We start from the raw sequence: 21,536 nt of genomic DNA, 5'->3' as shown, positions 1-21,536 counted from the left end.
CTTTCACTCCGAGAAGCTTTGCTCTCTCTCAGAGTCATGTAGTTATTATTCATAGTAACACTGAACAGTGGGTGGCTGCATAGTAGCATTCAAAATCCCAAAACAACACATGTACTTTTAGTCTGGAATCCTACACAAAAGAATGACAAATTGAGAATCTTGAAATGTTATTGCTCATAATATTAAAATAAAACGATGACAGAGGAGATAGCAATAGTGCGGAGTGAATTCTAAGAGACCCTATGAAGAAAAAGAAGTCTGTTTTGCACACCACTCATCCTCCACGTTTGCTCCATGCATAAATGAATACAGATAGCTGGGTGAAATCAGTACTGATAAGAAGTAGCTTGGCACAAGATGTTGCTGCTAATCAGGCCCCTCAGCCACCGACCAACCCTGCATACAAAACCACCGCTCACACACTCACACACGCACACACCACCTAAACAATCACTTTGCCTGATATTCTTTTCACAATTGCTTTTCTCTATCCATTCAACACCCATACAGTCCCAGTGAAAATATGTGCTCTGCAGCTTATTACAGAACACAGATACTGGATGTTGTTTTGCATATTGACAACTTTGGCATGGTATTATTCTCTCCAGGCATATGTCATCATTACATCACGTATTCCAAAAATTAACACGCTCATGCTGTTAATTCAGGGTTTTCCCCCCCAGTCTGCCAGGATCCAATCAGTGGTGTTAATTTGAGCTACTTTCTCCAACTAAAAAGTAAAAAGTTGATCCTGTCATTTCATCAAAATGAAACATCTGTGGTGGCTCCTGAGAGACTACATTAGCAAGGATAATAAAGGCGACAGAGAGCACCCAGGAGGATTTCCTGAGGTGTATTTTCTGCTTCAAAAATCATACTGCTTCCATCAAATGAGGAAGGTTTAGGAATGCATGTATGCATAAAAAAGCCTATGTAAATAAATGGCATCATATATGCAGAAATAAAAAATAAATAGCCAATTTCAAAGCCATGTGAATGCCTGTTTGACTAAAAAGACCAATGCTATCTCTAAATTAGCTTGGATGGTAAAAAAACAAAAAAAACAAAAAACGTACAACAGCTCGCATCTGCTCCGAGACATTTCCTATTAAAAAGCTATTTCAGGCTTGTGTTGGAAGTGTAAAACAATACTCAACTTGTAAGCTTTCTGCATCTTGTCTGCTTGTCTGCTGTCTTGTCGTTTTCGTCCTTAATTGGAAACCAGAACTGCTGACACGCAGCAGACCTGAAACCAGATCCATGAAGAGTTACCTTATGTTGACCGTCTCGACGCTTACTCAATCTTGTCAGTGGTGTAGTTCAGCGTGATGGCCTGCGAAAAAGCTTGCTGTTCAATCTACACAGAAGAGAAACATCCTTTCTAGGTGTTCTTTCTGAATGGCACAGTTGACCTGGGCATATACTTCTTTTTCGTTCCTGAGAGACCATAAAGAAAGAAAACCGCGGCGCTTGTTTCCACTCAATAAGTAAAAGTTATTTTAAAAGAGTGATTTGAGATTTTAAAAGTAACACTCGGTGAACAAAGGTATTCTTTGGATTTAAGGGCCACAACAAATATTATAAATTTTGTATACGGCATGGGTGACACATTTCCAGAGTTGTGTCACATTTTTATGCATTGCTTGGCCTTTCCTGGATGGCAAGATTCACATATGAGAACCGTATCTCCTTTAGATATTGTAAATATATGCGCAACAAAAATGCTGGCAACTTTTACATTTCTCTCCGACTTTTAACCACGTTACAGCAATAGCAGTTTTTACATCCTTTGTGTTTGGTGCCAGGTAACCCACTCATCAGTGATGCTGGGTGTGGTCAGAGGTCTAACAGGCCTGAAACATTGTGCTGTTAAGTTAATCTTCAACTTTGATTCTTAAATCTGCTGTGTGATGACTCTAAATTACACCTACTTGGGAGACAGAAGAAAGTTTGGCTAGCCGGCTCAAACGCAACCAAGAAAATGATAGCTCAGCGCTGGCTCCCCCCCCACCAGCACTCGCTTTGTATAAAACAGTGGTTGGTGTATTTTCTAGACATGGTTATGCTTGAGCTCTCTACAGCAAGGATTAACCAAGCCAAGTCATTGACTATAGACCTATGGAAAAACACAGCAGAACAAGTATCAGTCCTAATGACCTCAGCAGAGGGTGGGGGGTGGGAGAGGGTTGTTGTTCTTGTTCAATTGTTTTTGTCTGTTCTCTGTTTAAAAATATAAAACCAATAAAAAATGTATCTTAAAAAAAATGCTGCTGTGTGAAAATACCAGATTGATGTTGGAATCCAGTGCGATAGCAGAGCGCTTATGTCGCGTCCTTGGCTGACCTATGTGAATTTGCCTGTTGATGATTTTAGGAGTCATGAGATTAATAATCTTGAAATAGAATTTGTAACCAGAGTCACATACGGCACAACATATAATCAACATCTTAATGACTTCACTTAGAATCTTAAAAGTTTTCTCTCCATATAATCCCAATGGTAACTTCAAGTTGATCTTAGCCTTGAAAGTTTACAAAAATAAACAGAAACAGAACAAACGGAATACTTAATTAAATACTAAATTCATATTTGAACCCAATATAGCATGATTAGAGCTACATGGAATTATGTTAATTTAGACATTTCAAAGCTGTGAAAAGCAATGCTCCTGTTTATTAATGTTTGGAAACCCTTTCACTTTAGTATGCACAAAATAGCAAATTTGTTGATGCTCAATGTTTCTGTTTAGCTGACAGACTCAACACAGTATTATGGGCAGTTGGCTTACCTCACGGTTTGGATGCATTTATGTATTTTGGACTGCATTACATTTTCAAATGATCTTGTATCCAAATCAAGAGAGTTAAAGTGAATAGAAGAAGGCTAAGTTGCTGGTTTTGAATAACAGACTATTATCTCTGCATCATTCTGTTGCCCAACATTATTTAGCATTTCAGTGATTATGCACACGTCTATGTTTGCCCATTTTTTTCATGAGCTCTCTGCATTGTTTTGATGAGATTATGCCAGTGAGTCAGAGTTACAAGAATAATGTACGTACTACAATCTCTACCATGGCTAATTATCTCAAAGCTTTAAAGCCAGGGGATCCATGCATGGCACTTGTGCACAGAAAGGTATGCTTGAATGGCATTCATCTGTTGCTTTAATAGCCTCCTCCACTCCACCATTGGCCGTTCTTCCTTTTCCTTATGACACTCCCATTTTAAATAAGACCTCCCTCCTTGACCTTCAGCTAGGGCTGGGCAATATATCAATATACTGTAAATCGATAATCATAATATGAGACTAGAAATTAGGGGTTTGCAAAAAAATAGATTCCTCTTCAAATCGCGATCCAAGCTCTACAGATTCAAAATTGATTCATAGAATTCCAAAAATCTATTCATTTTTTTTTCTACGGCAATCACATGGAAAAGTAACTACATTTACATATTGTGAATAATTTTTTTGGTTTTAATCGAGAATCGTTTTTGAATCGAAAATTGATTTTGAATCGAATTGAGAGCCTAAAATCGATATCAAATCGTGACATTTTCTGAATCGTGCACCCCTACTAGATATCGTCTTAGATTTTGGATATCGTAATATGACATAAGTGGTGTCTTTTCCTAGTTTTACAGGCTGCATTACAGTAAAGTGATGTCATTTTCTGAACTTTCCAGACTGTTCTTGCAGTTCTATTATTTGCCTTTACCCACTTAGTCATTATATCCACATTTCAGATGATTATTTATCACAAATCTCATTGTGTGAACATTTTGTGAAAGCACCAATTGGCCTACATATCGTCGCAATATCGTTATCGAGGTATTTGGACTAAAATATCGTGATATTTGATTTTCTCCATGTCGCCCAGCCCTACCTTCAGCAACCAGTCAATAGGATAGATGCCCACCATGTGAACCTGACACTCTATGTATAACACTTTCAATTCCTTTACAAATGTTGATTTAAAATACATCATAGAGGATTTGTGGTGATCAAACAGTTCAAGGGGGGATTCATTCACACCCCTTATTAGCTGCTCTGGACTCATCAAATCAGTTTACAGACAGATAGACGGAGAGACATAAGGAGAAAGAAGGGAAGCATTCACACTTGAGTGCACTTGTTCTCATCTGCTCATTTTGCGTAAGAGTAAATGTTTGATGTGTGTGTATTATTTGGCCTCCTTCTGCACAGCCGTCAGTCTTATGAACACATGTTTAGTTTCCATTGCAGCAACGCATCAACCACCTGGAAGGGGGAAATGCCTGGGTGGCATTTTGACATGCTGTTTGCAGCTGACAGGTTCGGGATAATCACTTCACCACTCCCATGAAATTTCCTAATAAGCTGTTCGCTGAATGTCAATCTGGCTTTAACTGAGCAAGCTGCGACTCTATGAATTCACAGGGTTCTTTTTTTTCCCCTCCTCCCCCTCTTCTTCTTCCTCCTCCTTCTTCTTCTTCTGCTTCTTTTTCTCCTGCTCACTGACCTGTTGTTCTTAATTTTCTCCCTGGCTGTTTTGAGAGGATCCATCTGGTGCTGCTGAAAGTGAGGGGCTGATGTGGGAACAGTGCTAAGCGAGTCCTATGCATGCAAACACACACACACACACACACACACACACACACACACACACACACACACACACACACACACACACACACACACACACACAATGAAAATCTTACACATATTGTACACGTGGATACATTTTGTCGACAAAAACAGTGAAAATACCCACATGAGCCAATGATGAAACAGGAAACATCAAATAATTATAATGAATAGGAAAATTACTGCTCCACTGGTAAATCAGTAAGTAGAAAGCATTTATCCTTGCATATAAACAACACATTGACATAGGGCTGTAACGCTTTGTGTATTTCTGCCGAACTGTCACAGTACGTCGTTCATGGCTGCGTGCAAAATACGCGATATGTAGATTGATGAACATAATGCGGAGCCAAAGTTTACATGTGTGAGTTCCTTGTATGCAGTTAGCAACATGTGCTGCTGTTAGCACAACAAGCTGATTGGCTATTTTGCAGAGGCACCGTCATTGTGTCAGGGGCTTAGCGCCACCCAAGACGATTGTGATTGGTTTAAAGAAATGCCAATACACCAGAGCATGTTTTTCTCCCATCCTGGAATGCTGTGTGGACTAGACAGACCCCCCTCTGCATCAGAGGAGGTTCCCATTGAATGAAATTGAATGCTTTTGAATGTTTAAATATAGCCAAGGTGTAGCATGTTTTATACAGTCTATGGGTGTAACCAATTACAAAAACTCTAATGCACAAGTTGTATTTTGTATTATTCTGTGTATTTCTTTTTTTGTTAGCTGTACCGAACAGTGACCGCTAACTCGGTTTATGAACCGAACTGTGACTTCTGTGTACTGTTACATCCCTATGTTGATGTCATTCCTTCCTTTACTTTCTTCTTCTTTCTTCTTCTTCTGCAATTCTATGAGTTTGTGTGCAAGCAGACAAGTAAAGGTTGTTGCGGAGTGCACGCTTTCTCTGTAACTTACCTACAAGCTGTACGTTTTAAACAGCCTCATTGTCAGTGGATGCAATGGGCTGAAAGCAGCTCAAAGTAGATTTGACAGCAGGTACTGACTCGCGTTTTGTGCCCTGCAAGAAAGTCAATTATTGTGCAGGTCAAGAAGACTCCGTTCTCTTTGCACATATATAAGCATGTTTCTCTTCCTCTCTAGAGGTAGATGTAGAAGAAAGGCAGGCCAATTACAGTGAGTGATTTTTCTTTTTGGGCTCTTTGAACAATAAGAGCCTTCTTTTCTTTCTTTTCCAGCATGCTTTTGTTAATGTTGTGCCGTGGGCAGTTAAGTTTTCGTCTGCTTCCAAGTACAGATTATTCCTGCTTGGAATAACTGTTTGTTTTGGTGTGCTAAGTACTGGCAGAGCTGTCCTCCTTCCACCCTGCAACAGACTTTTGTTTTTTTTATTTGTACATCCCCTTGTTTCCTCTGTAGGTTGTGATTCTTTCCTCTCAGAGGGGTTAACGACAGCTATAATCCTATTGATCCAGAAAACTGATCCCTCCTAATCCTGTAACATGAAAGTTGGGCATTGTGATGTGCAGCACAGTACAGTACAGCCGGGAGCAACAGCTTTATAAATTCTTAGCCAACACAATGAGATCGCTGTTAGTGTTCATTTTAAAGCTGCTTCAGAGACAGAGAACGTCCAGGACTGTACCTCAACTAAAGAAAAAGGCAGTTCTTCATGAATCTATCATTTGTTTCTCCTGTGAAGGATTGAGCGTCTTTTGGACGTGCTGTTATTGTGGACTCGGCAGACAGGGAACAGAAGACAAAAAGAGAATTTTAAGATGAGCTTCGGGGAATGAGTCAGTCTGACTTTACTCGCCTGCCTTTTTTATCTACTTCCCACTCTTTCTCTCACTTGCTCACCTTGCGTTGTGTGTTCTTACTCTCTATCTCTCTGGGGTTTTGCTCCTGGTATGCCCATGCCCATGGCGTGGGTGCATGCATGCGTGCGTGTGTGTGTTGGCAGAAGCATGTGGCAGTGCCCTGCCACGACCAACACTCATCCATGCCAGTTAATGACACTTAGAGGCATCCCCCGATGCACATCACCATGGTTGCCAGGCTGAGGACCGGCTGACTCAGCGGTAAAAAGCCGCACTTTGGCAGTGCTCCCAGTGCAGGGTGCAGTAAAGGTGACATCGGTCTGGATGACACTGTGCTGGCAGCCTCTGTCTCCCACGCTCTGTCACTGTCATCGATTTTCAGTGTATGTTGTGAGAGAGGTAAACTGGTTATACTTGCAGTGTAGTCAAAGTGGTCATGAATGAAGGGGAATAAATGGATGAAGGGGAATATATGGCTGAGAAGAAAAGACATCTTGATGTGTCAATTCATAAGAGCAGTGTGTTCCTGCGGTTTAAATTTTTACTCCACCATTGACTTTGTTTACAGAATGATTTGTTCAAAGACCTTTTCTACTCCAACCTTGACAGTCTTTTATGGCTAAAACTTTATTTTTAAAAGTTTATTTCTATTTATTTCATGCATGGACTATATAAAAATGGTATATAGAGATGGATGACGCGTCTCCACTTCCTCCTACTGTACAAACGTGAAGCCAAAATATCCTGGATACGGGCACTGCCATCTTGGCATTTTGGAGCCAGAGTCTGAGCAGCAGTGGTCGGGTGGGGGAGCCGCAGTATCGCCCGGCCAATCGCAAGTCAATCACAGCTGTCAGTCATGTCATTTCACCTCATTTTTATAACCTCAAATAACTAGGGTTGGGCATCGAGAACCGATTCCTACTTGGAATCGTTTAAAAAATTACGATTCCATCGGATAAGAACCGGAATCGAAGAATTGGAATTGGAATCAGAATCTTAATATCCAAACGATGCCCAACCCTACAAATAACTAATTAAAACCAAACCGATAAGAAAAGTGAACACTTGGACACACGGCAGTAAGATCAGTACTACTAAATGACAGAGCCATCTTTGAGTAAAATGTATTTGACGTGTACTTTGACTTTTTAGTTTGGCCCATATCCCATCAGCTAACATGGAGGGGGGGATTTACATCCTATACTGCAGTCAGCCACCAGGGGGGTGATCCAGATGTTCACTTATCTAGTCTATTCTCTTGCCTCAGTAACTCCTGATTTCAGTTTAATATCCAACTGTAGTCTCATACAGTAGGATCATAAAATAGTGAAAGGATGATGCCCAAAGGCAAAAACAAGATATTACATTCAGATTTAACAAATTGTTATATCAGCAACCTCTATAAAGTCTGTTGGATTGTTCTTGCAATTCTCTGGAAACATTAAGTGTGGCTGGGTGGGGGGGTTGAATCATGTCTGACAATTACTAAATGCTACCTTGCATCTTTAACAGTTACTTTTATCACTGAAATGGCTACAGTAATGAGGCCTGGCCTCCACTGCACCTGTATATACCTGGAACCCTACTTAAAATCAGTAGCACCCACCTTTATCCAGTGGTTTATTTCACTATCACTGCCAGTGTTTGTCTAAAGGAGGAAAGGTGCCTTTTCAAAGATGGATGATGGCACTCGGCAAAAAATAGTCCTAGCAAATGTTAATTCAGCTTCTATGGACTAATGATCTATCCATACCCACTTATCCTCAGTGTAGCACAAGTTGACTAATGCTACATCAGTCAGTACTTTATCTGATCATCAGGGGAAAAGCAATTTAAGCTCGCCAGAGTTTATTAGTTGTTCACAACTGTAGTTTTTACACATATTTGAAGCCATTGATTCCTCAGAACTTGTAATGGCTTCGCTGAAAGAGAAGCGATGACTTTAGAATAGGAGTGAACAAAACACCATTTATGTAGAGTGCAAGCTGCCGTCGCTGTTCTGAGGGTTCCTAAGGCAACCATTGGCTGCCTCCTTTTGTTTGGCAAGGTGTGAGTCATGGTCAGCCAGCTTTACATTGTTCAGACATTACATTCAGACATTAATAATGATTGGTAATTGACCATTACTAGAGAAAGTGTTTCTTTTTGCGCGTTGAACAAATTAAACATCCGTGAGGTCATGCTACCCATAGATATAGAACATTAAAAAGAAAAATTCCAACACAGACATTATGTACAAAGACACCATTAGGATGGTGTAATCCAGTCATGTAACTTAGCATCATAGATATAGAACATTGTTCTATATCTATGATGCTACCTTACAAACCAGTGCATCATTGCTAAAATGACAGAGCACCAAATATGCATTTATGTGAAAATGTTATTGTGAGAAATTGCAGATTAAACGATAATTAAAATGATAATTAGTTGCATACCTACATAGTGCAATTGTCTAGTACATAGAAATCAACCATTCATTCATTTTTATGTCACAGTACAGCTCTGCGATGACACATTGTTGGCAGTTGTAGTAACAGTTCCTAATTTTTCCAGTAACTGTTATGTTTTCATCTGTTGCTGATTTGCAACCCGCAAACAGAGAAGATTATATAACAATTTGGTGGCGTTGTTTTTGAATGAGGCCATTTGGATGAGGATGCATTGTACCTAGGTGGATCCTTGGCTTTTTAAATTGCTGCACCTGCATCTGTATCTTACTGCATTTCTAAACTATTATGTAAAGCATCTTCCTTGGAAGGCATCACTTCCTCATGTATGTGATTTCTCTGTGACCCGTGTCAGCGATGCATAGGGGTGCCAGTTACACGGGCACTTAGAAATGTCTCTTTTCAGAACACATTGTCCTTGCTTGCAACATTAACCTCCGCCAGTTTGCCCTGCAGCAACCAGGGATCCAATCAGCTGGCATGCTTTGTCAACCCCCAATGTCTCCTTTTTTTTTTTTTTTTTTTTAGACTAACACAAAGAAATTAACGCCGTGCATATTCATCACTATTACTAGCGAGGAGACTATGAATTTAATTGAATATGTTATAGCACAAGGGATTGAAGTGAGCTTGGTTCATTGCATTGTTGAAGCATGGGCCAGTCACTGTATCTTTTCATGGGAAGATAACAGATGCCGGGCTGGAGAGATGACACGTGCAAATCCCACAATGGGAGCTGCAAGTCCAACTGTTCTTCTAAAGTGAAATATTGCCTCAAAATCTGTGGAGTAATGATAAACAAGGACCCCATGGTACATAGTGTAAATAACAAGATTAAATCAAATGCTGAGCTATGATTGAAACACCTCCCGCTGGGCCTGGATTGATTGGCCATTTCAGTGCTGACAGTCTCATAAATAAACAGAAAAAGGAGAGCAATGATGTGTTAACCTATTTGTTATGCACATTTAATGCATGAACCTGATCAATGCTGCAGGATCAAGCATGGCACATTGTTGTTCTTAGCACTCATACACTACACTGCCAGCGCTTCGGTGGAGCGATTGCAACAATTAGCTGTTAACAGTGAGGAATGGGCCTTCAATCCTCACTAATGGCTGCGCTTTTACTCAAAGAAAAAAAAGCCAACCGCGATTAACCGGAGGGCTGAGGGAAGGCAGGTGGCAGATACTTGGCCGAGGCTAGACTTTGGGTGGTGGCGAGTTCCTTCTGGGACTAGAGCTGCTTTTCTGAAGCACTGGGCGTGAGGATGAAAGAGCCTGGAGACGTGGTCGGGTGGATGCAGGAGCAGAGTGGACAGACCAAGCCTTCAGAACTCTGACAGCTCCCCAGCAGAGAGGACAGGGAGGATGATGGGAGAAAGAGAGGAGGAGGAGCAGAGGCGCCTCAGAGAGATCAAAGGTGCACTCATCAAGGGCCTGTCTCTCCTTTCCTTTGACAGGGGAAAAGAGGTGGGGAAGGGGGGGTGCTTCAATGAAAAGTCAATGATGATGAGGACTGTAGACGGAGGCTGTAGAGCTATAACAGAACCAAAGAGGACAGGGTAATCCTTTTACCTGTAGCTCAATCGCTGTATGTTCCTCTCAACCGTATTTAAGCTCAGTTTGCTGTCTCCAAATATTTGCTTTGCACTTTCCCGTCTCCAAATATTTGCTTTGCACTTTCCCTGAAAGCTTTATGCATATGTAATGTAACAGTGTACATGCACTTAGGCCTTTGCTGAATTATTTTTTCATGTATGTTCCATACGTTAGTTAAGTGGAGAATGTTTGTAAACCACAAAGAAAATGAAAAGTAGGTCCTACATCTATTTGGGCTGGGCAATATGTCAAAAAGGGTTATCGCGCTAATATGTCACCATAAAACCGAGTCACTATTTCTGTTGAGCTTATAGATTCCCTTAACCTTAGGATTCATGAGTAGTATTTTGCGAGCCTGATGTATGATCTGCACACAGGAAATCTATTTAAATGAATACAGTATACACACAAAATTGAGGATTTGTTCAATTACTGGTGTTTGAGACTGTAGTGGATGGTGATGCTTAAAGTGAAAAATATTTTGTTGTATTTCTTGTCTTTGGCGCATGTTTTTGGCAGTGTTAACAATACTCATTACATTTGTTTCATGTCTCTTTTACTTTGTGGCCAAACGGGGTTTTAAGTAGTAACCCTTTTTTAATCTCTTTTTTTAAATTCACTATTTGGTCTAATTTGTCCGTTGGCGTTTCCTGAAACTTGAGGGACCGTCTCATCACTTTATTACCATGAAGTACTTTCAGACTTCACACTAATCAGCCCAGGTTTGAAGGGGGGTACATCATTTGTTTGCTCATTCATGTGTCACATGCAATATGTCAGACTCCACCGATCTCGTTTAGACAAAACCTGAGGAAAAGACGCATCTGACAGCTGCACCCAGCCTCCAAAGTTGCACTCCCCAGGCCCATTGGCCCCAGGGAGAACCACATTTAGAGCTCAAATAAAGGTGTCATAGACTGGAACACATTAGTGAAACGCAATGTATGTAGCGCAATGAAGATGACACACTTCCATGCTGAAGAATGCCTGGTGAGTGTCTCGCTCATTAAACATGCTCATAATGAACTGAGAGGTTACAGAGGTGATCTAGGGAGACATGACCTATTTCTCCCTCCTGAGTGCAGCTGCTCTCTCAGCACTGAAGGCAGAAGGAGGAAGGAGAGAAACAGGAGGACATACTGTAGTTTGACACACAGGAGATGCCATTTTCCTGATTTATATGCATTAACAGCTAGGCAAAGACTACAGTAAAGAGGGATGTCTTTTATGTTGACTTGATATAAGATGTAAATGTGAGCATAAAGTGGATGTTTTATGAATAGTGTGGATGGATGTCTCTTGTGTACATCTCTTCTCCATAACTTTATTCAGCTAGGAATATGAAGAGAAGAATGGCCCTAGTTGACACTACTTGGATTAGACTAAAAACCCTGTATTTGGGCATTTTAATTAAATTTTAAATACTGTAATTCCTTTGAGATTCAACACCAGTATATTCGTTTTTTTTACCACATGCTTTGTAAGACAATCTTTCATTCCTCCGAGCAATAACAGGTGGACTTTCCTCTGTCATGAGCTGACATTTGCCTTCGATGAGGACTGCTGAAAGTCTTGGAGAGACCTAAACCTTTGTGTTTTAAGGACTTAATTGACAGGATCTCAGATTCTAATGGGGCTCTTAATTAGAGCTCTAATAACGCTAGGTATATTGAAAAGGTCAACCAATTAAGCCTATGGTAATGGTAAAAACACAACACTGTGTACTGTGTGAAGGCCGCTCCAGGTGCATGATTAGAGTAATCGAGATCTAGGGCATTTCCAATTAGATCTGGGTCATTTCAGTTAAAATAATTAAATTGTCAATGCACTATTCATAATACAATGCTCTTGCAGGCAAGGCCTTTTAACATGAATAAAGACCAGCCTTTTGTCAGGTCCACTCACAAATATTGCACAGACCTGAAACCCATATCAATTTAAATAGTGACTGAACACTAAATCCACTTTTTTGAGTTTGTAAGTTACATGTACAGTACAGTACTTTATTACACTGTCCTGGTCCCTGTCTGTTGTGTTCATTACATTCATTGTGTGTGGGCCTAGCGCCACAATAATTAAGATTTATAAAAGAGAATTAGGCGTACATGTAGCTTTATGGTCCAAATCTGACGAAAAGAATGCATATGCATATTTCTGTCTTTGTCTCAACAAAAAAGAAAAAGGCAGAGGATAAAATGGCGGAAAGCTGGAGCAGTGCGGGTGGGGTATCAAGGCCACTGTGGCCGCAGGGCATATCATTTTTTGAGGAGCATGAGGCCAGTATGAGGAGGTTCAGCGGCTCTGGCCATCATGGCAGCCGTGAAATGCCTTCCCTGGTCCTATAAATTTTTGATGACCATAATGTAATGTTGCATTAAAACTGCTGAAAAGGGCTAGACAGCGGGGGAGAGAGAGAGAACCACTGGGGCAACCATCTGACAGAGCTGTGGGGGGAGGGGGGGGAGAGTCAGCAATGGGGCAATGTTCGAGCTAAAATGCAGTACATTGCTCTTTAAGGGGAGAAACTGCAGGTGAATTGAGTAAAAACAGATATTGTATAATAAATATATAAAGAATAAACTAATAGATATCGACATGAAACTTCCCCCGTTGATTACTCACATTCAGACAATTATTTTTAGTATTTCAAGTTTTCTGAAATGTTATGTTTAAATATACAAATGAGGCATTATCTTTTTAAACATCTGCTCATTTGCATATATTTTCAGAACAGAAATCTGAACATTGGCTAGAGCCGGGTTTAAAATTATTTTATTTTGTTGACCTATTATAGTCAAAGGCTTTTACTAAGAGAATTTTGGATATCTCTTTCTGTCACTCCATAAATCAGAAAATACTGTCAACAGCCGTAAAAACTATTGCCATGTTTTTAGGAATAACATGTTATTTAAATGAGGCTCTGAATGATATATGAAGAAACCCCTCTGTAAAAAAAAAAAACATTCAGAATATACTGTAGATAGGCATGAAACTGGAAGGTTTGCTGTATGTAAGTGCAATTGAAGTGTTATGATATGACAGCAAAATAGCCCAAAATCTCAAAATCGACCAGTCAATGGAAAACCAATGTTTTTGCCTGCGGTGTCTCACCTTAAATCAAGGTGGAGTCAGCTCCTCAGGTGGTCAGTTGTGCTAAAAGACCTTTCTTGGTGAGGCACAAAGGAGTGGCCAGTAATGTATCACTTATTTATGACTGCAATCATAACAAAGTGTGCTAGACCAAAAAGCTTTTTCAGAGATGTTGTACCTGCAAGGAAGAAAGCAGGTTTTTGTGTAAAGCTGGCAGTATAGTTCATATAAGAGTATTGCGTTGCTTTGACAAAGACTCTTGTGATCTGGACCTGTGGTAGAAATTCAATTGGAACAGAATCCAGAAAGCAATGGAGTGAAATGTAACCTTGAATTTCGTATCCCATGTCACGGTGAACACACTGAACGGCAGTGTCTGTTGATCTCCAGGTCAGGATGTCTACAGAGCGTGGATCACCTGTAAAATGAAGCGGGGGGGGGAATCGAACGTCATTTACATACCTGCTTTCTGTCGTCTGAGACTTTGTCAACAACTCTAACAGCAGCTGACGGGAAGTCTTAAGGATGCCTTCAAGCTGAAAGTTAATTATTTCATTCGCCCCTGCGGGTGTCCCAGGATCTGACAGTATCTGTTTCAAGCTTTCATACCACACAAAGACGCACTTTGAATTGTAAACCCCCTTCCGGTTAGCTGCACTGATTAGCAATCAGGATGTTGGTTGAGACGAATAAATGCCAGTGTTGAAAGACGTGTCCATTAGCTATTAGATCGTTACTAGAGAGAAACAGTGATCCACGAAAACCCTGATGAAATCATTGCCGTATTTTCTCTATTATATGGAAGTCGTATCTCTAAGCAATAATCACCCATTTTGTTACTTCATTTTCTTTTTTTGAAGGGCAGCAGTTTATAGCTCTGAATCATGTCCGCTGTAATCCCCATGTCTCCGTTAAGACGGACTGAAATTTGATTGGCAACTCATTCTGAAAGGTCAGAGGAACCCTGCTGTACTGGTGGATTCAGCTAAAGCCTTTATCTCTCATGGAAAGTCTACTGTAATGAGTTTGACATCGCCAACCTGGAATTATGATACCCTGATGTCATTTATGTTTGAATTTAATACTAAAAATGTTTATTACATTTCTTTTTTATCCTTTTGAAACAAGATTCAGAGAGGCCAATCTTATAGGATTATAGATAGGATCTATAATCCTATCTATTATAGATAGGATGGATGAAAATTCATGGTTTCTCAGCTGTACTTCCATCCATCCATCTTCGTCCGCTTATCCGGTATCGGGTCGTGGGGGGAGCAGCTCCAGCAGGGGACCCCAAACTTCCCTTCCCCAAACTTCCCTCAGCTGTACTTAATTTCCTTAATTAGCAGGTGTTAGAATGCCAACAAGCTAAAGTAGGATGGTGAACATTAACATTAAACCTGCTAAACCTCAGCATTTTAGCATTGTCATTTTGAACATGTTGGCATGTTGATGTTAGCATTTAGCCAGAAGCATCTCACTTCAAATGGTATACAGATATAAAAGGAAACGCCATACTAGGTCAAGTTACCTTATTCTAACGTGCATAATGAGAAATAACATACATAATATAATAGTATTTTTTTATTCATCAAACTATATTCAGAGAACATCAGCAGAACGATACATACACAAACTTTTACTACTTTTTAGTAACAAGTTATATTCTCATTACGCTAATGCAAAGCACATTTTTATTGGGCTCTTATGATAATTTCGGCAGTGAGCTCTCACAGACAAACTGCACAAGGAGTATATTCAGGGCGAGAAACAAGCTCATCACTCATCATAGTCTCAGAAATGATTTCCACAACAGAGACATTCTGCTCCCTAAGGGGAGAGAGATACAAACTCAAATGATTGTTGGCAGCATAGACTAAAGGTGCATTTGCTTTCCCTTTTATTATTCCTTGTTGTTGAATAATTAAGACCTATTATTATTTCTCGGCCCCCAACTGTAATGATAGCAATAATTCATATTATGCTGATTAGCACAGTGACAGGGGGGCGTAATGCATTCCACATGGCACCACTTTTTCCAGCGTCAGAAAAATTATGTTAATGTCAAACCAAGGCATATTTCCACAATGAGGTAAATGCATGAGAAATTCTGAATTAGCTTCTATAGTAAGTCAGAACTGTGCCAAGGCCACCAAAGCATGTGTGTAATGCACTAATTAAAAAGTGTTTCTCTGCATAGATAGTAAGCCAATTTGTAAGGTGATTGCTCATCAGCTGCCTCCTTGGAGTGTGTGTGTGTGTGTGTGTGTGTGTGTGTGTGTTCTCTTTCTCTCTCTCTCTCTCTCTCTCTCTCTCTCTCTCTCTCTCTCTCTCTCTCTCTCTCTCTCTCTCTCTCTCTCTCTCTCTCTCAGAGCCATTTTTGGTGTGTGAGTGAGGCTTGGTAATGGAGGGCTGCGATTACTCCAGAGCTGACGCTGACAGCTCTGTGTAGCTAAGCTCCGATCAGGTAACTGACTTCAGGCCATGACCGAGACAAGCCACTCAAGCCAGAGGGCAGGAAACTCTTCCAAATTACCCAGGGTGCACCGCTATCTGCCTGTTTGCGGGAGCGCTGACAGGGCTCCATCCTGACCCTGGCGTTCCTCTCTCCGTCTTAAGCTTGATGACGGGAAGATAGTCACACCATGATAGTCTATACTTTTAGTTGCCTTTTTTTTTTTTTTTAGGCTTGCTAGTGGCTTAGTGGGATGACATTGTTGGCCTGACTGGTCTGCACCTTCAATCAAGACTGAAATATCAATGACTATAATATCGCTGAAACGATTAGTTGATTAATTGATTTGTCGATTAACACAAAATGAAGCAACTTTTTTGGATTATTGATTCATCTTTTGAGTCTTTTTCAAGCAGAAATGCTGAACATTTTCTGATCCCATCTCTTAATGTGAGGATTTGTCTTTTTTTTTTCACCGTTTCATGTTCATGTAAACTAAATATTTTTGGATTTTGGGTTGGTTTTATATGATAGAAAATGAAATATTTATTACTTATCAATATAATTCTGTTACTTTGGCCTCTCAGGTTTTGATGGCTGTTTTCACAGCTTTTTTTGACATTTCATAAACCAAATGATTAATCAGTTGATCGTAAAAAAAAAAAAATGTTCCAGTCCAACTGTAGAGTTTTAATCTGCGGCCATATCACTCCCTATTCACTGTATAGTCTATGACGTTGATTGTCTGCCATTTTATTTGAGTGTCTGAGTGTGAAATGTATCACTAGAAAAGAAGTAAAGAAGTAGTGAAAGAAGTAGTGTACACGTTCTGCTAACAATCCTACAATGTGTCTGAAATCTCAATTTACTACTGAGTGACTTTTATAGTGAATGAGTAAACAAGTGTTCTTACTAGAGAGGAAGACATCCTGCTCACTACTACTACCAATGCTCTCAGAGGAGAGACGTATAGTGAAACATAACCATCACGTTCATTGTGCCAAGTCTGGTAATCGCAATATTTTCTTTTGGAATATATTCATTAGACCTGTGTTATCTGAGTTTAAGGCCAAAGCGTGTGTGTGTGTGTGTGTGTGTGTGTGTGTGTGTGTGTGTGTGTGTGTGTGTGTGTGTGTGTGTGTGTGTGTGTGTGTGTGTGTGTGTGTGTGTGTGTGTGTGTGTGTGTGTGTGTGTGTGTGTGTGTGTGTGTGTGTGTGTGTGTGTGTGTGTGTGTGTGTGTGTGTGTGTGTGTGTGTGTGTGTGTGTGTGTGCCACAGAAGCTTATTAATCAAGTGAAAAACTCAATTTGATATGAGAGAATTTCGTTTGACCTTTTCTGGGCGTGAGTGAGTCTTGAATGATAAATTCTCAAAAGAGCATACATCCATAGATCCCTCCACCTTCTCCCCCTGTTTGTTTCCATAGTTAGGTAGCTGCAGCATACTGATGAGCCATCGGCTGATTACACTTACAACTACCCTCCTGGTCTGTGTCAAGAAACATTTGGGTTGAGTCGAGCTTTTATGCAGTTTGTATAAAGGAAACCATATGTGTATCTGCTATTTAGAAGCGTACAATACTAAATCCTTGTTTAATTTCCTGACGGAATGGGTTCAACTTTCAACTGAATTCAATTTATTTATTCATTTTAGAGATGCTTTTAACAGATTCACAGTGATGTTTTAGCCTCAGTACAAGATGTTTATTTGAAAAGTAAAATTGTTTTGGAAAATCTTAAAAGCCTTAGAACCACACATACTTCCTGCATCTTCACAGCATCATCTAATCTCTTTTCCTTTTCCAATTTCCTTTCTTTCTTGAAGTCTCATACCACTTTTCCTGACCTGGCTCTGTCTTTTTTTCTTCCAGAGCTGGTATGAAGAGACGGAACCCATATTGCCTTGGACGAGAGCCAGCTGTGTCAGGTACTGTATGCTACACTGACCTCAGCTTCCTGTCCGTTTGTCAAAGTGCTGCTCAGTCAGGGATGTAGCCTATTTCTGGTTTTAAAAGGCCTTTCATAATAGGTAGACACAGTGCTCCTGTATTTCACAGAGCTTTCTCTGCTGAAAAAAAAAGCCAGATGAGATTGAGAAATGAAACCAAAGCCTTGGATAAAAAGTTATTGTTGCCTCTGAGGTTCACTGCTTCAATCTTGCGGAGGCTTTGTCACCCTTGCATGCATTTAAGTCTCCTGGGTTCCCTTAGTCATCAAAGGGAATTACTAAATTGAAGAGAAAATATGGTGTACGGTGCATCGCAGTGGTTCGTGTCAGTTCTTTTCTCAAGTCTGTGCTGCCTCCCCACGCTATCAGCAGCACAAGAATCACATGGAGTATACTGTCCATACATCGATTGATGGAGGAGGTTGTTGAAAATGGGGTTACCTAGTCTCCATCTTGTGTTATCAGTCTATGAAATAATGAATCTGATTGTGGTGTAATTTGTCAAATGTAAAAATGGATGACTTTTCAACATTTGCTTTCAAAATGTGATATCTCGGCTGAATGTTAATGATGTTTATACCCTGGATGATTTTTTAACCTCAATCGAACCGATTTCACTTAATATCAACGTAATTGTATTGTATTGCGGTGGGTCTCGCTGGTCTGTGTGTCAATATATCTAATACCTGAGGATCACCTGAAGCGTCATAATTGCCAGAGGAGAAAACTGTGTTTTTTGAGGCAAGACACAGAATATGAACTCTAAAGTAGAGGAAAATTATGTGTATTTCTACTCTCTCGGACCATGGCTGCTTGTTGATTGGTGGTGCATTATGCTGCTGCTGGTGTCTGTGCTTGGGTCGACCTTTGGAATGGGTCTAAATTTTACAATCTTTTTTTATATCATTACTATAAACTGTATCAATGTTTCAATTTATTTGTAATTGGATCAAGATGTACTGTATATAGATATTTAAATGACATTGTATTACAGCTAAGTACTGTCGGGACGTTAAAGAGGCTCGCAAGAGACACAGATAAAAAAAAAGGTTGATTGATGCAGCAGAGTTTTAGTCCCTAGTTTGGGCCAAGCTATAAAAACGCTGGATCCTACATTTCCTGTAATGCAACTTAATAACATCTTTAATCCCCTGCCTAATAAACGGCCACACCTTTCAAACCCCTGGTGACACAGGTTTTATGTTTAAAAGTTATTTTCTCAGACTTAACAAAGCTCATCCAGAACTGTTTTCACAGGATGAGTTGCAGTGATCATGTTGAGTAAACTGCTCTCTGTGTATTTGATGGAACATGGTTTCCGTATCGGTATTTTACAAATCCCAAATCCAAATGTCCTCTAGAGCTGGGAGGACATATTTTGGTTTTGGGTTGCTGCTGGGCTCTGAAACGAAATCTGACTATCGTGTCTTTTAAATAAGACATTAAGAACTGCCTGCTCTTTCTTCCCTTTTGTGTCTTTCCTTCTCAGTGGCCTGCCAGTGTTTGCGCTAGCCTGCAGAGACACAAATAGTCAGCATACATATGTCAGATGCTCCATGCAGGCTAAAGTTCAAATCCCCTTCATATGTGCACTTCCTTAGCGCCACAGGCAGGGACTCTGTGAAAAGGTCATCTCTCACACTGATTAAATGAAGGAAATTGCCGGCTTTCGCTTCCCCTCACTATACTGTTTTTAGCCTTTGCTAGGCATTAGCAACTGCTGCTTACTCCCACTCACCTAATCACCGCTCAGCATGCCAAATTAATACATGAATCATACTACAAATCTGCATATAATTAGCATTTTCTAGCCTTGCAGATTATTTTAATATGTTGCCATTTCTAATTGCAGTGGCTCTGCAGCCGGACACATTGTTTTTCCTGCTGTATTATGATATTCAACGCTGTAATCACACTGAAATTCCAGTTTCTAAACTTATCAATGATGATTATCAGTAGCAGTAACCCAATTGAAATGCAATGGAATGTCTGTGAGGAAGGAAGCCCATCTGGTCCCAGTGGATCATAGTAATGATTTTACAGTGGCTTTTTCTCTGGCTACTAGAAGAACTAAATTGGGCTTCAAAGCTGCATCTAATCACATACTATGAAGGGGGTGGCTGAAATGTCTGCTCCACACAAGTCACACTTTGTAACATAATGTAAAATCTGAATGCATGGGTGATTCATGCATAACCATTGTGAAATATTTAGTGAAAAGGAGTGGATGTATTGATGAGCCTTGGGGAAAAATCTATTAGCAAGAAGCAATTGAGCCTTTTTTGAACTGCTTCCCCTACTTCCCAGATCAGCACTCCAGGGAGTTACTGCGAATTCCCTATGAGTATACACAAATAGTTAAAAGCAGCACTTCATCCAGTCTTTTCATTTATAAAACTCACTCTTTTTAAATGTTCTATCAACCCTTGAGGTCATCGTTCTGACAAGTCGGATGATTTCTATTTCTCTTATTTGGTTAGAGAAATAGAAAGACACTATGATGAATTACGCTGTAGCAGTTTTAGAAGCAGCTCTCTGACACAGATTCAGATATAAGAGTGTAATGTGCCAACATAATTGAACTTCCTTTACGAGACTTCTTCTCACAGGGTAAAAAAATAAATATCTTTGTCTTGCTGCTAGGCTTGTTAATTGGTGTCTTAACAAGGGTCCCATGACAAAGTGTTGATTTTAGACTCATCTAAGCAGCATAATTTGTTCTTTTTATATTTGTACTAAACTCAAGATATTGCTTTTAGATCTTTATCATAATGCTGGATATCAGACTGAATTTCAGTAATAGATGGATTCATTGCTCACCCAGTCCAAGTATTAGTCTACCACCACAGTGTCGCACTAATTGAACAGTACATGCTGGAGATCCAGCTGCAGGGGCTATTTGCACAGCTTCATCATAATTTATCAAACACACCTCAGCAGGCACTTTATCATGTCCCAAGACCAATTTCTCCATCTTTTTCCCAATGAATACATTATGCCACCAACTCATACATCTTTCCCAGCTGTCCTTGCGGCGAGCAGTCAACCCCCGAATGAAGTGTGAACACAGGGCCCAGTTTGTTACGCACGGTTTCCCCCCGCACTGTGTGTTCAGCATTAGCGGCAGCCAACCACAGCGAGATATCGGCCTTGGATCCGGCCAATGGCAGTGAGTTATTTGACCACACAGCGAGATATCCGGGAACACAATCCTTAATACAGTTGTGAAGAAGCCTCCGAGATTAACATCTCTGTCCTGGCGGGGTAGTTGTAACTCATTAGTGGATTTCGCTGATCAATCACGGTTGACTTATTGTGGGTCATTAGGAACATAAACCTTGAATGCTGGCTTCTGGGGGAAATCCATTTTGGCACAGTGGGAGGTAAAGGACTTGTGTGCTCCACTTAATCGTTTTTATTGTCAATGATAACAGTAATTTATCCTCAAAGATAGAAGAGTTTATAGTATTTTCTCCACAGAACATTCCTTATTTCAATCTATACAACCTCAACAATGGCCGCATCTGTGGTTACATTAAACGAGCTGTGCTCGAACTGGTGGCAGATTTACAGACAGAAAGAT

The 21,536-nt window shown here is 40.2% G+C and overlaps 1 protein-coding gene across 1 annotated transcript in view; it reads left to right on the top strand.

The window, feature by feature from the left end:
• LOC114550663 (beta-1,3-galactosyltransferase 1) overlaps positions 1-21,536 on the top strand; it is a 91,268-nt gene that overhangs the window by 25,343 nt on the left and 44,389 nt on the right. The window contains exon 2 of the mRNA XM_028571423.1: positions 17,877-17,932. The gene's annotated coding sequence lies outside the window, so the exon portion shown is untranslated. The remainder of the gene's footprint in view (positions 1-17,876; positions 17,933-21,536) is intronic.

This window comes from Perca flavescens, chromosome 24 (assembly GCF_004354835.1).
Source record: "Perca flavescens isolate YP-PL-M2 chromosome 24, PFLA_1.0, whole genome shotgun sequence".
Classification (NCBI taxonomy): Eukaryota; Metazoa; Chordata; class Actinopteri; order Perciformes; family Percidae; genus Perca; species Perca flavescens.
The sequence above is the reverse complement of the archived record's forward strand: the minus strand, read 5'-3'. Positions and strand labels throughout refer to the sequence as shown.